This window comes from Corvus brachyrhynchos, unplaced genomic scaffold (genome assembly GCF_000691975.1).
Source record: "Corvus brachyrhynchos isolate BGI_N302 unplaced genomic scaffold, ASM69197v1 scaffold542, whole genome shotgun sequence".
Taxonomy (NCBI): domain Eukaryota; kingdom Metazoa; phylum Chordata; class Aves; order Passeriformes; family Corvidae; genus Corvus; species Corvus brachyrhynchos.
Window position 1 is genome coordinate 1,548,993 of NW_008236766.1, and position 14,880 is coordinate 1,563,872.

Below are 14,880 nucleotides of genomic sequence, written 5' to 3' on the forward strand. Positions count from 1 at the left end.
AAGAGATTTTTAAGTAAACAAGTGAGAAGAGCCAGGGAAAACAAGAGAAATAAGCAGGGTCTCAGGTGGCTGACTTGGCAGAGTGGGGCGTGAAGGAAGGAAGAGGCTGTGGGACAACGAACTGCTGGCGTTTACAGTAGTCAAGAAGTCTCCAGAGTTTGTGACTTTAACCACAAGTTACTTAACAATACTGTATGCTCATTCTCCTTCACATCCAGCCCCAGCCATGCCAGTAAATCCCTCTCCTAGTCAAGAGGGGGGATGCAGGTTCAGGGTGGTGGGGTTGGACAAAGCAGGAGGACTGGCAGAAAGGGTGTTTCACTGCCCCCTGAAATAACAGGAGTCATGATGAGAAATGATGAGCTCCTGGCTCAGGTCTCAGTCCCTGGATAGGAGAAGGCTAGTGAGTAACAAGTTTGGGACGCAGAGGCTGCCCTGTGGTGTAGACAGAGCCACTTACAGCTAGAAAGAATTGTTTTTCCGCCTGAAGTCAGTGAAGGCCTTCCAGTGCCAGAAGAGAGTCATGACAGAAGAGAAATGGTGCATTTGTCACTTCCCAGCAATGGGTGCAGGAGAGCAGAGGATCCACTAGTGAAGAGGTGAATTTGAACTGGCACTTCAGAGACCGACTTGTTGCTGTGGCTTTCTACCAGGCATTGAAAATTACTGTGAAAGGTACCCTTGGTCCATGTCTGTGGTGGAGATTAGCCTGGGGAATATTTAATTTCTGAAATGGTTTTCTGACTTGCAGAGTCTTAGCTAAGGTTAAAGACTGCTCAGGTTATATATCTCATCCCTATGGGAATTTGCATGGATCTGCAAATGCATTGTTTTAAAGCTACCAGCTGCAATAATGGAGAAATGAACTGAATGACAGAAAAAACCCCTAAAATAGTTACCATTAACCCCAGGAGGGCTGGGGGTGTGTTGAGCTGTGGTTTTCTGTGCTCGGTAGCGATGTGTCATCATAAAGAGCCTACATTCAATAGCAGAACAATGCTGTGCATGGTGTCACCTTCCCAGGGGTTCACTGTGCAACAGCTTCTCCAAACTTCTCCATTTCCACTGCTGAAGCAGCTCATTAAAAAAAAATCCTCATACAGCTGGGAATTATAAAACTCTACAAGAGCCTGTGACGCCGAGGACCTTTGTTTGGAGGCACACCTCCGTTTCTAGTGCTTTGGAAGCTGGTCTTTTCCAAAAATCTTTCTATAGATACTAAAGCAAGGATGGATCTGGCCACAGTCCATTCACCATGAGTGATTATATCTTAAAGGGATATTCCCTCTCTTTAAAAATTCCAATTCTTCACGTGTTTCTGGTTAAAAAAACCCAGCACAGAAGAACCAACCTTTGTGCCTATGTCATTGTCTTAGCTGTATGAATTTAAACATTCCATTGTAAGCTAAGATTATCTTGCCTCTTGCCCATTGAGACATGTGGGTTTGGCTTTTTAAGACTCCATAACTAGCCTGCTTGAACCCTGTCCAGCAAGTTTTCATCTAAATTGATTAGGACTTGGAACGTATTTTCTTGGACAAATTGTGGTCTAATGAATAGAACACTCCCTCACAGCTGTCCTGCCAGAAAGCCAAGATTTTTTCTGTCTAAAAATCATCCCAAAGTGACCCTTAGATAAAGTTCAGAATCCATTTTCATTTTTTTAATTAAGAAAAGGTTTGCTTACTTCCATTCCATACATTTCAGCGCTAGGCAGCTGACACACGATTCCCACTAAACATTTTATTTTAAAGAATTTGGTTGTGATGTCAGGTCTGCCACAGACAATACATTTCTAAACACACTGTTTACATTAAACACAAAGCAAGAGGATGGTTTTAGCAGGAGGAGAAGCTTCTCTCATCCCGGTACCTGTAGATGGCACATAGAGCAAACTCAAGGTCGGCTCTGCTCTCCACACGATAAATTTAAACATTAATGAAGACAAACAGGGAATATCATTGTAAAGCCTCACCCAAGCACCAGAGATTTCCACAGTGCCCTTCTCCAGGGACAAGGCTCCCCAAGAGACCCCTCCTCATCCCCAGTAAGTGCCTTCATGAGCTCACCTTCAAGTCCAAGAGTGGACTGGCTGGGAATCCCTGCCATTAATTAATGCTGGCCAAAAGAAGACAGCACTTCCCCTGGCCACTCCGGGGTAAAAGCTGTCCCACTTAGGATGAGTGCACCTTTTCTTTTTAGCATTTTGCTCCGTAGTTGTTCTCCCAAATGTCCCAGCTTGAAGCCTCAGTAAATGTTTGTGTTATGATTAGCCCATCTGGAAATTTTATTCTATGACCACTCTCATGGTAGACAAGGAGGATTTCATTCAATCCAGAATACCCAGTGGACATCCATGGTTACATCATATTCCTTATCTCCTAGCAAGAGTATTTCTAGGAACCAGGAGTACAATTTGAGACAAGATCAGATTCTTTCTAGTCTTGCAAAAGATGGTTCTGACCCATGTGGAAATAATGTGTCTTCACCACGTTTTCAGGACTTAACTGACACGTGATGCTCAGAAATTAAATATATGTGCAGGAATTTAAAGGAACTGGTCTCTCAAGAAACACAACTTCCCAAGTTTTTAAAGATTGGTTATATCTCTAACAAGATATAGGAAACTGAGGCAAAGTCATTTCTGCTCAGTCTTGAATGGAATTTGGCTACTTCAGCTACCAACTATGCTCAGAGAAGAAAAGTAAATGATGAGAAATTGCTCTGTTACAAAAGAAATGAGCATCATGGTACTTCTTGTGGAAAATGGGTCATAAAAAGACAGGACACATTGGGCTGCACAAATTTACCTGGAATTCCCCAGAGAAGATGGTAGCTGCTGCAGTTATTCTCCAGTGCCTTTACTGAAGGTTGGTTCAGTCACAACAATGTGATTAGTCAATATGCATCATTAGATAGCAAGATCTTACTTAAGCTTATGCTGCTTTGACAGACAGATGCAGAAAAATATCATGCACCTCACCTAAAGTCCATGTCATCTTTGGCTGTGGGCGAAGAAAACTGGGTACATCTGCAGCCATTAATTTGAGCCCCATTTTTTAAATTTCTGTGTGCTCTTAAACCATTAGAACCTAAATATAATGACAAGGAATGAGCACAACCAAGATTTGCTAACACTTTATCACACTGTATTCTGCAGCCTCTATTGTCTGGAGATGTGGTTATAATGGGCAGATTATACAGCATTAAACCCTCCTGAAAGCATAGACAGAAAATATGATATAATCTTGCTCGGAGCAATTATCTTTAAACACAAGAACAGCTTCAGTGCCCAGTGGAGAGTGGCAAGCGAAGTTATGAGCCCAAGGCAAAACAGTGACCAGCTGCCAAGAAACATCCTCGTTAGCCTTTGTTAGAGTTTGCCTTTTTAAAGTCATTGTGCAGCATAATTAAGTTGGTAACATGCAGATGAGAAAGTGGAAAAAAATGTGAAGACATAGGGAGATGAAATACTAAAGCACTGAAAGATGTCACCTCCTCTGCAAAATGCTTATATTGTGAAATAAAAAGAGAAGAAAGAACGAGTCATTTCAGGATATGTCTGGAATGAGAGATAAGAGAAGAAGATTACAATCTCCTGGTAGTCTCCCACAAAACCTCTTCATTTGCATTCTACATCACAAGGGCTGACTACCAACACAAAGCAAGAGGGCAAGAGGGCAGTAATGGAGAACAGACAAGATGAACTGCAGCCTAAGAAATGGGATTTCAGGACATGGTGGCTCTTTCAAGACCCTGAGAACTTGATCCACATGTTCCCTGAAATGGCAATAAAGAGAGCTGAAGGCTTGATCAAGCCTAAGTCGTCAGAGAATGATTAACTTGGAGATCAAGGATGTACAACGGGCTAAGAAAGCAGAAGAGGGAGCAGACCTTGAGTCAATCCTTGTGATCACCCTCTGGTGGCTCCTGTGTGCTACCAAGTTGATCACAGGCTTTAAGTCTTTTTTGGTTGTGTTCCAGCTTATTAAAGACTCTCAGTTCCTCTCACTGCTTATCTGCTTTGCAGTGTGGGATGTGTGAGTGGTTTTGTGACATTATTTAAAGCTTTTAAGCAGAGACAGACAAAAACCTTTAGATAGAGACAGCAAACTGTTTCTCGAGTTGAAGGGAAGATTTCAGGCCAGATCCCAGCTATCATGTCCAGGTTAAGTTCCCCTTGCACCATTTCCGATTTGGGCTGTCCTGGGGAGAAGCTGGGAATTTCCTGTTCCTGAGGTGACCCACGGGTAGCATAAGGCCAGACGAACCCAGACTTGTGCTGCCTGCTCCCCCCTGAGAAAAAATGGGGGCTCCCCAGCTTCTGGTGACAGGAGGGGACAACAGGCGTCCACTGTTGTGGTCCCCTGGCTAGGAGCCCAGCAGGCTGAGGTTCCAAAACGTTTCCTGCCTTCACCTCTGCTAAGAGCTGTCTCAGTGTGCCTGGAAACACAGGTATTGAAAAGGGGAAAGAAGTGGGATGCTACCAGGATTTGTGTGGCAAGCAGAGGGCTTTGCCCTGGCTTGTGCTCATGGCATGACTCAAAGGCTGGCATGGAGTGGCCCCCCTTTTCCAGGCAGACAGGCAGGAGACTCTGGCAGCAAGACCAGGCATTGCATTCCCTTTAACTCTTACAGACCCAGCAATTAATCAGCACCCAGGAGTCACATGGATTGCCAGCATCCCTGGCTTAGGCTGGATTTCCACTGTGCTTAAATGAGTTCTGCCCAGGGACTCAGTCTCCAACAAAAATCCCCCCAAAACAGGTGCTGAACACCAGATACACCAGATCTAAGCTCTTGGTGGGTGGTGTTTTGCAAGATCCATCCTTGCTGATGGACTGCACGTTTGTACCTCTGTGTTTGGATGGAGGGACAGAAGGGTTACAGGAAAGGCACAATCCAGCATGGTAGGGAATAAGCCAAAATGTCAGGGCTAAGCAAGCAGAACAGATAACCAGAGAGAGATGGGAATGGAGTAGAAAGCTCAGAATTATGGACAAATTAATGAACCAGCAGTACTGGAAATGGGAACAAGCTGTCAGACCTTCATCACTTACAAGGACCAAGGAAAATATCATAATTTCTGATGATTTTGATAGAAATAGAGTTATGCAAGACTGATATTGTTAACAATGATTTAATTAAGGCTCTGTCAGCACTGTCAAGCCTAATTAACCTGGTATTTAGCCTTTTATAGGAGTTCATAAAAATGTGCCCTGCACTAAAACCCAGTGTTCTATAAATGGTCCCAGTCCTAGAAGGGTCATCTTTTCGCACAGCTGGCTCTAGAGAGCATCCCACTAAGGTGCTAAGATATCTCTCTCTGAAAAGATTACAAGTTCATGCTGCATTCCTTGCCCACACAGTCCTCTCCTCAGAGTTTGTGGGAATCTCAGGTGTCCAAGGAATGCAGAGTCAAGCGTCCTGGCAGCATCCCATCACCAAAATTATTTCACAGAGAATTGATCCCCAATTCTGTCACTTCTTGTCATGTGAGATTCAAATCTCTGCATTTGCCGAGCTGTGATGAGCATGGAAAGGCAGAAACTACACAATGGACTTGCACCACTTGTGAACATTTAGGTTTCTGGGCTGGTTAGTGACAGAAGCAGTTCACTATGTGGAGGAACAGGCTCCTCTGGATGTCAGCAAGAGCCTATGGGTAGAGTATACCACAAACCTCAGCTGCTGTCATGGCTATTCACTGGGGCCACAGCACCTCTAGCACTACCTCCCGCAGCTGTGGGACGTGTTTCTCCGTGCCTTGTGGCAGCAAGCATACAGCAGCCTGGAGTCACCAGTGAAACCAGTTAGGTCTCTAGGGGGCTCTCTCAGAGGGTATTATAGATAAGATTCAAAGAGAGGCTGAAAAATTAATATAAATGAGAGCAACCAACCAACACTCCCAGAAAATCCCATGTTCTGCAACTGTTATTGCTTCATCAGTGACAGGAAAGAGCAGTGTTCTAAAATAGGAGTTCACTTAATTGAATTTCCCTTAAGGCGCAGAAAATAAGCTTCCATGAAGTGGTATCAATTGTTCAACAATAACATGTTCTCCCAGCTGAAAACTGGGTTAGGAATTTGTATTGTATTTTCACAAAACATAATTCCTAGCCCAGTTTCTTCCTCCTCCTCGAGATAACCAGGCAGACTCCACCTCAGTGACCACTGAGTTAGACTATGTGGGTCAGTCAACACGTAACCAATGTTCAGCTTCTCCACACTCCTACGTAACAGAGCCTGCTGGATCCACCACGGGGCTTTAGACACACAAAGCCATTAAAGGAGCTGTTTGCTTAAACACCTTTGCATTTAAGGGTTTTTTTTTGTAACTACCTCTGTATCTTTATCCTCTGTGTTGGGTGCGAGGTTCATGACCGTGTCAAGCCCAGGTGAGGTCAGCTGCACACAGAACTCACATCCTTGTTCCTCCTGGGTTACAGGGCAGGCAGAACTGTACAGCTCAGGGTGCTGGAAAATACAAAGAAATACTCAAAAGCTACAGAGCAGTGAGGACTCATACCTTTTTCTGGTCATACAGAAAGTGTTAACAACCAACACTCATGTATTTACGTGTGAAATATTATCTTTCTGAAAGCTTGTCATAAATGTGGCTCACAGTGCAGGGATGGCCACGCTTTCCAAGTCTGTGCAGCAGGAAGAACATTTCCTAGGGAATAAGGTCAAAATATTAGCATTCAACTGAATCAGTACGGGCCAAATTAACGAAGTTACTGCTCCATCACAGACTTCCATACATGAAACCTGAGAAAGCGGTTGTATCAACAGCACATAAATCCATGGCACTGGTCAGCAGAACGAAAAACCCAGCCTCCAGTTTCAAAGTTTCATTCAGCTTTGGCACAGAAAGGTTAACTGTTGTTTACACAATGCCTCTGAACAGATAATGTTAGTTAAAATGTTTGCATTCAAATCTTATTACACAGTGCAATAAGTTTGCTTTCTATGCAAACACTGCTCATCCCGTGCGGAACAGAAAGCTGGGGGGGCAGACTCTAATGAGTAATAGCTCAAGCCCATGGATCCTTTTAAAACTAAAGGCAAGGAGGGGAGAACATTTACCATCTCCAGACTCCGTGTGTGTCCATCTCAAAGCTTCTTCTTATTCTCCAGGGATTTGCAAAATTATGTGTTTAAATATTCATTATCTTTCTACTCTAATACTGCTTAAAACTCCTTTTCAAGCCCAAGGATGACATAGCCAGTGGATGAAAATTATATTCTGTCAAAACAGAGTCTTGTGGCAGCACTGGGTAAGTCAAACGCCCTGATGTGAGGGAAGGCAGCTAAATCATCCATCCAGATGGAAAATGTTGACAGTCCCTTAACCAGAGCACGTCTGCAATACAGAGAGGTGTGCAATTTGGCTTTGTTCAGCAGACACCATGGAACTATTTATTCTGTCCTCAAGCTGAGCAGGAAGTTTATTAAGCTCGCCTGTTTCTGGACATATCACCTGGCTGCTGTGTTTGCTGTCGGAATGCAGAGTTGGATGGGCCCTTTCTGCACTGACGTAATGCACTGCCATGAGGAGGATTTCTCTGCGAGCCTGAGACCTATTCCTCTGACCCCAGGAGCACACTGCATGTTGTGCATCCAATTCCTGACAGGAATGCTTCATTTTGCTCTTGAGCAACCATTTCTGAGCAAGCCAGGAGCAGAATCCAGCTTTTCTTGGCTGAAAGAATTGGGATGTCCCAAAATGGGGCTTTTTAAACAGATGAGTGAAAAAGCAGAGAGCCCAAAGGACCATCACTCTCCAAAGAAAATCATACAAATCAACAAGGAAAAATTCCTCTCCGTAGTTAGACTTTCTACGATGGTCAAACAGCTGTGTGTTGTTGGGCTTAGCTCTGCTCCAGCATAGCCCTGAATATCCGTTCCACTGTCTCAGCAGGGTCCCAGGGGACACAGCGAGGTCCCTGGGCCTGCCTGTGCCAGAGGCTGAGCAAATCCACTTTGAGTGTGCCCTAGGTTTCCTGTGGGACACTGCCTTGGTCGGACAACTGCTCCTTGCACATCCCCTCCTGCTACCCCAGCGCACCATCATCCTCCCTCCCCTGGGCTGGATCTTCCCCTCTGCTGGGCTTGGCTGAGCTGTGGCTTCCTGCCCTGCCAAAGTGGTGGCTTGCAGCCCAGCACAGCTGCTGGGGACACCCTTGTGCTGCCACCAACTGCTCCAGCAGGCTGGAAAGCTGCAAATGTGGCACTGCTTCCTATGCAGGGGAGCTCCTACCTTCCCCCAGGCCCACGATGTTTGGGGGGTGCTGGACAATGGTTGGGAGCACAGCATTATATCCATCTGGAGGCCCAGGGAAGAGAATGGGGGTGATGACCAAGCTTTTCAGACTTCACGTGGTGAATCACCAAGTTCCCCTGCAAATGCACCAGAGAGAACAGGGGAGCCCTTGTTCTGTAGTTCCTCTTTTCTGTGCAGTGAGCTGAGCATGACCAACCCCTACTCACCAATATAGGCTGTGGGGCAGAATTGATTTTTCCCCACTTTATCTGCCCTCCAGAAATAACTAACAGTTCAATATAAATCCCAAATAATTTCCCTTTACCCTGATGAAAGTTTTCTCTTGAGAGCAAATAATGTTTTCAGGCCACTCTTAACACCACCCAACATGCATGTAAAATTTTGCTGAATTTAGCCAGCGGACATCTTTTCAAAGTGGATAATTTAAAAGATGTCTTGTTTTCAGCTATAACAGTACAAAATACACTAGGTACTTTGTCCAAAGAATCCCTCCCAGATTTACAGCAGGCCAACTGGATTCATAAACTGTTCACAGGCGAGTAATCAAAGAGATTTAAAATAGGAAACATTTTCTCCTCTGTTTGTGCTGAGTTTTTTCAAAGTCAGATGGCAGATACAACATCAGCAATGCATTTCTATTACATATATATAATATGTAATTTAGACAAATGTATAAAGGACCTTGTCTGGCACTTCCTAGCAGCCTGCAGAAGGTCATTTATGAGGTAGGCATTTTTTGAAATATGAATAGGGACGCACTCATCCAAAGCACACCAATATTTTTGGCTTGTTCTGAACAGAGAAACTTTAACTGCTATAAATATTTCAAGGAGGCTGGATATCTCTTGAGATGGAGCATTACATCTTTTTCACTTCCAGCTTAACATGGCGGAAGCAGGCAAACCCCAGCATTTGTACAGGCACGTGAACCCAAGTGCCACCCCTCAGCACCCCTTCGTGGCCTGATGCTGTTGTAATTATTCCTTCTGTTTCTGCACCCTGCCTGCTTGGCTTTGCATTTTGCTGGACCTCAGAGTCACCTCCATGAGCTACCACAAAACACAGGTCCAGTGGGTGTCACTGAGCCCAGCCTCCTGCTTGAAGCAGGGCTGTCACCAACACAGAGCAGAGCCACAGGTTCAGCTGCTGTCCCAGGCACCACCGGGAAGTTTTGGCATAAAACCTGCAGCAATATTCAAACTTCAGCCCTGCCTGAACTGGTGGCCACTCTAGGGACCACTTGAGCCTTTACAGTCCTGACAGGAGTAAGGAATTCCCTCCTCTGAAGAAAAGAGTGGGGAATGAAGGTCCTCAGCTACACTGAAGTGGCTATTGCTTCACCAAGCCTGACAACGTCATGGGTTTTTACAAACTGTAAAAACAACCAGATTCCAAGCTTTGAAGTGGGGAGAAAAGCTAACTCCATGCTATAATTACATTTTATTTGGACTTCTCTTTCTGTACACGAGAGCAGGGGCTGAAAACACTTATTACAAAGCGCAGAGGAACTTAAAGCACGCTCTTATTTAAACCAGCCTCTATCACTCTTGCTCAAAACAAATACACAATAGAGATAAAGTTTTAGTGTAACAGGACAATGTTTTCAAATTGCTGTCCTGCCTGTTCTCTTTCCAGAGGATTAACATCCACCTGTATGAATGTTTAACCTGTGCTGGCAGGAGGGGGACTGGCAGGGTAGGACTGCATAGGACGCTGCTCCTGCTGTGTTCCCCCAGCCTCTGAGGCTCCCCACTGAAGAGTAGGCAGCACTGGTACCCGTTACATGAACACTTCTCAGCAGGTTCCTCATGCAGCTGCAACCAAAGAGGAAAGAGGATGCCCCCTGAGCAGCCTTCTGGGCAGGCCAGGTGCTAAGGAACAGACTTGTGACTTTTGACTGTGTGATGCCCTCATTTTGCTCTGAAGTTTCTCACCATTAGTCGTAAGTCCTACGCATTCCATTTACTTGCATGGTGAAAAGGTTTTTAGAGCAAAAAAATTTCAGATACTTTCTGCAAGTTCATTGAAGTTCAGTAAGCTGTTTCATCTCAGTGGTAGGAACATGTCCACTTCAGCTGGAAAACTTCCTGGCAGAGAGCAGGTCTTTAACAGAGGAGTCAGTACTTGTCAACCATGCAGGAAGCTCGAGAACTCCCTTCTCAGCAAACCTTACACCTTCCTCAACACTCACTGTGCCTCTGCACATGCCTGCAACTACATGCCCCAGAATAATATCCTAGTTTAAAAAGTTTTGGGTTTTTTTTCCTGAGCAGCCTTCTGGGCAGGCCAGGTGCTAAGGAACAGACTTGTGACTTTTGACTGTGTGATGCCCTCATTTTGCTCTGAAGTTTCTCACCATTAGTCGTAAGTCCTACGCATTCCATTTACTTGCATGGTGAAAAGGTTTTTAGAGCAAAAAAATTTCAGATACTTTCTGCAAGTTCATTGAAGTTCAGTAAGCTGTTTCATCTCAGTGGTAGGAACATGTCCACTTCAGCTGGAAAACTTCCTGGCAGAGAGCAGGTCTTTAACAGAGGAGTCAGTACTTGTCAACCATGCAGGAAGCTCGAGAACTCCCTTCTCAGCAAACCTTACACCTTCCTCAACACTCACTGTGCCTCTGCACATGCCTGCAACTACATGCCCCAGAAAAAATACCTAGTTTAAAAAGTTTTGGGTTTTTTTTCCCAAGTTTGAACTTTGGTTTTGTTTTGAAACCTTCCCCTTTTTTTCCTGACTAATGCAGCTCATAAAGGAACACCTCCCTCAGGCCAAAAGCACTGAAGATGCTTGTGATGATCTGCCAAGGTTTTAACAAGGGTGTCCTCAGCACCTTGGAGCTGCACATCCATGGAATGTGGCCCATATTAATAATACTTTAACTTCTCTCAACATGCTCAGAGACAGCGTTGATGCCAACCCACAGGTTCCCAGGGGCAGAATGACAGCATCCACACGGGCTATTAACCTGAAAGACAAACGTTTGCATTTTTTGCTAATCCCCTCAAGTACTTAGTATTTCAGAATATCTTTCCTCATAGTCGCCCTCACAAGACCGTGGAATTACTTATTTTAGACTGAAGGAGGACAGTCATGTGATGGCATTAATTGTGAGACCTGTCACTTGTTTATGACTGTAGCACTGCTGGTACAAAGCAAACATGCCAGATTTACAGTTGAAGGGCTTTGCCCAGGAAATTGCTCAGACACATGCAAAACCTCACCAAAAAAGAGCCTTTGGGGGATGTAGGTGTGAATAATTCACAAAGTGCCTGGGGAGCATTCCTCTGCACATCCAGGAGCCAGCTCGGGAGGGATGGACCCTGCCTGTGCACCCTGCCTCTATCCTGGGGCAAGCCAAGGAGCAGAGCAGCCCTTCCCCCAGTGTTACAAAGGTATCAGCTGCTTTCAAAATACTGTACTGACATTCCAGCTGCAGGAGTGCAGGTGACCACTGCAGAAAGGGGGCCAAGGCTTAGTCTTTTCTACGGTAGATGCCACTATGGCATCGGGAGAGATGAAGAACCTCTCGATTTGGACATATACTTTTGAATTACTTCATCAGAAGGAATATTACGGGTAGCAGGGATCTAAGAGAGTCACGTAGCCAGGGCGATTTTATGCTGCTCTTATTGGAAGATGTTGCAACAAGATACTCTGTGCATTGTTTACATTTCCAAAATGACGAAACCAGAGGACAGAACAAATGATACTAAAACCCTGGGCTGCTTCATGTAGTTTCTACACCTTGGCAAATCAAGGTCAAAACAAAACCCCAAAATGTCTCCACATCATTTTCTCCCCTCTCACCAGGGGGTAAAGAAAGATTCTTAAGTGCTGTTAAAGGATGAACTTTTAGCATCACTTCCTCATCTCCAGTTTGTTAAGAGAACACAGTGGTCACCCCCCTTGTGCCTGGAGAAGAGAGCTGTCATGGGAAGACGAAGAAAATACCAGCAGTACTGAGAGAAAGAACAGCAAGAAAGCAAATTTAGTGTTACAGACTTGTTGCCAAGTGGAGGCAAATCTTTTCTTGTTGACATGACACAGGCTTTACTCTTGGGTTAGGTGTGCTGTGCAGGAAAGAGCTGGGATCCCCCCCAGCTGCTCCACTGCTCTTGGTCTGGTTAATCTCTACCAGAAAGACACTTGCCAACCCTCTCCCTTTTCCAACCATCATAAGTATCAAGGTTAAAGATCAAAATTTGAAAACAAAACATGTTGAAAGACTTGTCTTCTCTGCAAGTGAGAAGAAAGTATGTCTAACTCTCCAGTCTGTATGCTTTTCAGTGTGGGCATGCTGCACTATCAGAGTTTACATGATAGTCTTCATCAGGGCATCACACCACACCGTACAAACCAGCCACACGTTAACCCTGCCAGGCAGGAGTAAATGAACATCTTCTGTATTTCACTGAGCGGAAGATTGAAGAACTGGAGAAATTTAGGGATTTGTGCAGGATCACATCGAAGCAACAGCACGTGAAGGGAGCATCTGACCAAAGTAATGCGGATGCATAGGAAAAAGTCCAAACCCCACTTCAGAATTTGTCTAATTCCCATGGGATCACAGGCCCTAACATTTCATCAGGTCAAGCAAGTCACAGTCTGCTCAAGGATATACATTCCTTTTTTATCATGTAACCACTATGTGACCCTGACAAGAAGTTCAGAGGGTTCTTTTCTCTAGTGTAGGCTCTAATTGCCTTTCTTAAGGGGAGGAAAAAAAAGGAAACAAGACCCAGGTAAGCATACAACAACAAAGCAATCCCTCCAGCCTCACTACACTTCCCTTGCAAACAGCATCAGTACTTTTCTGGTCAGGTACATATACTTTTTACATACACTGTGTAGGTATAAACTTCATACATACTTTTGTGTTCTGGAACAATAATAATTTATATTCAGGGCACAGCCCAAGCAAGAATCTCACAATACAAGATAATTATCTTGCTACAGTCATGCACCAAGAAGCAGCTACTCTAGCATGGAGTGGGAGTATCCCATCTAGGAAAAGAAAACCAGAGCTTGGAATTGAAGATGCCATGGGGCAGACACCCAGTCCCAGAAGGACATTTAGTCCCCTTTAGTGCACAGAGCTGTGCTCCCCTATGAACAGTAGCACTACACTTCCATTTCTAGGCCATAGTGGAGTGAGGGGGATGCAAGGGCTGGTCCTGATTTTGGTTCTAGGAACGTTGCAAGATAAAAACCATGTCGGTTTAGCAGTACTAAAGAATAATAAACTAGGCATCCCAAAAAGTCTATTTGTTTTGAGTAACATGTCTATTCCCAACATGTCTATTCACAGTCTTAGTAAGTGACAGCTTCTACCTTTTGCAGTCAGTGGCGTCAGCAGATGTTATGAATTTAGCAATCCAACATTTCAGTGAAGCGTAAACAAATTATAGTGAACAAATGGTCTTGAAATCTGAACTCAGAGATATTTTCTGTAACTCAGAACTTGATAGGGTGTGCTTACAGACCTAGCAGGGAGCTTCCATCAAACATTGTAGAAGCTTATGGGAAGTGCAGTCCTCTCATTTGCAGCAGATGTACTTCTTGGGAGATTCATTCTTCTTAAGCAGAAAACATTTTAGCCATTTAAAAACCTCTTAACTTTAAAGCTAGCAGGCGTTCTGACACTGCATGCAGAAGGCTGGATTCTCACTCATTTCCCTGGAGTCTTGAAGACTGCAGCCAAGCACATGAGGATGCCAGAAAGATGCCTCCCACAGACTTGCAGGAACCCTTCTAGCTTTTTAAAACCTGAGAAGACCTTTGGTCCAAAGCTTTGCAGTGCGGAGTTCCCAGAAATGGCAACATGCAAAGAAAAAACACCAAGCCCTGGAGAGCTAACCTTATTAATAATCCGCTTCTCCCAACTTAAAGTTGGTTGGGATAGAAACACTGAATCTCAAACCCAGGAAATTATGAGTGTGAAGCTGTCATGCCCAAACAAGCATGGCAGAGCTCCCAGTGACTTCACACAGTCAGCTCTCAAGTTACAGAAGTTGGAGCTGGATTTACAAGTGGCATCAACCAAACCTCCAAATCCAGATCCTGGGGTATCTTCAAAACCTAGACACAAAGCTTGTGCCTTCTGCCATTGGCATGGACACATAAACAGTCAAAGGATGGAATGACGCTCTCGGTCCTCTTGGGTGACAAAGTGCACACTCATTGGAAAGGTCAGAGACTGAGAGTCTGTTCTGCACTTTTATCGTACTTGAGGAGGAGACATGGGTGGATGGAGAACTGACTGCTGCCAATAGAAACATTGTTTCTTATTCACAGGGACATGCAGCAGCAAAACCAAAATTACTCAAAACAAATAGTACTGAAATTACTGGGGTCAAGGACAGTGGAGCCAAGAACACCCACGAAGGGTGGGACACAGGTACCTTACATCATCCTGACATTTAAAAGGGCTTTTTAGGGTTTAACTCTCCTGGTCTCATGAAGAGAGTCAGTGGTGTGAGAAAAACCTCTCCTTTCATCTTCTGGAGCTCTTTGAAAGGAACAGCCGGTGTCTCTGGTTACGAACAGAGGCTTTTCCTGCAGAGGAGGGCTCCAGCTGCAGAAGCTGCCAG

General features: G+C 44.7%; 1 long non-coding RNA gene across 5 annotated transcripts in view; it reads right to left on the reverse strand.

Moving 5' to 3' along the window:
• The window catches only part of LOC108444958, a 46,432-nt gene that overhangs the window by 10,822 nt on the left and 20,730 nt on the right, over window positions 1-14,880 (reverse strand). For all 5 annotated transcript variants that reach the window (XR_001859681.1, XR_001859677.1, XR_001859679.1 and 2 more), the window contains one exon: window positions 6,343-6,477. This is a non-coding gene — a long non-coding RNA (uncharacterized LOC108444958). The remainder of the gene's footprint in view (window positions 1-6,342; window positions 6,478-14,880) is intronic.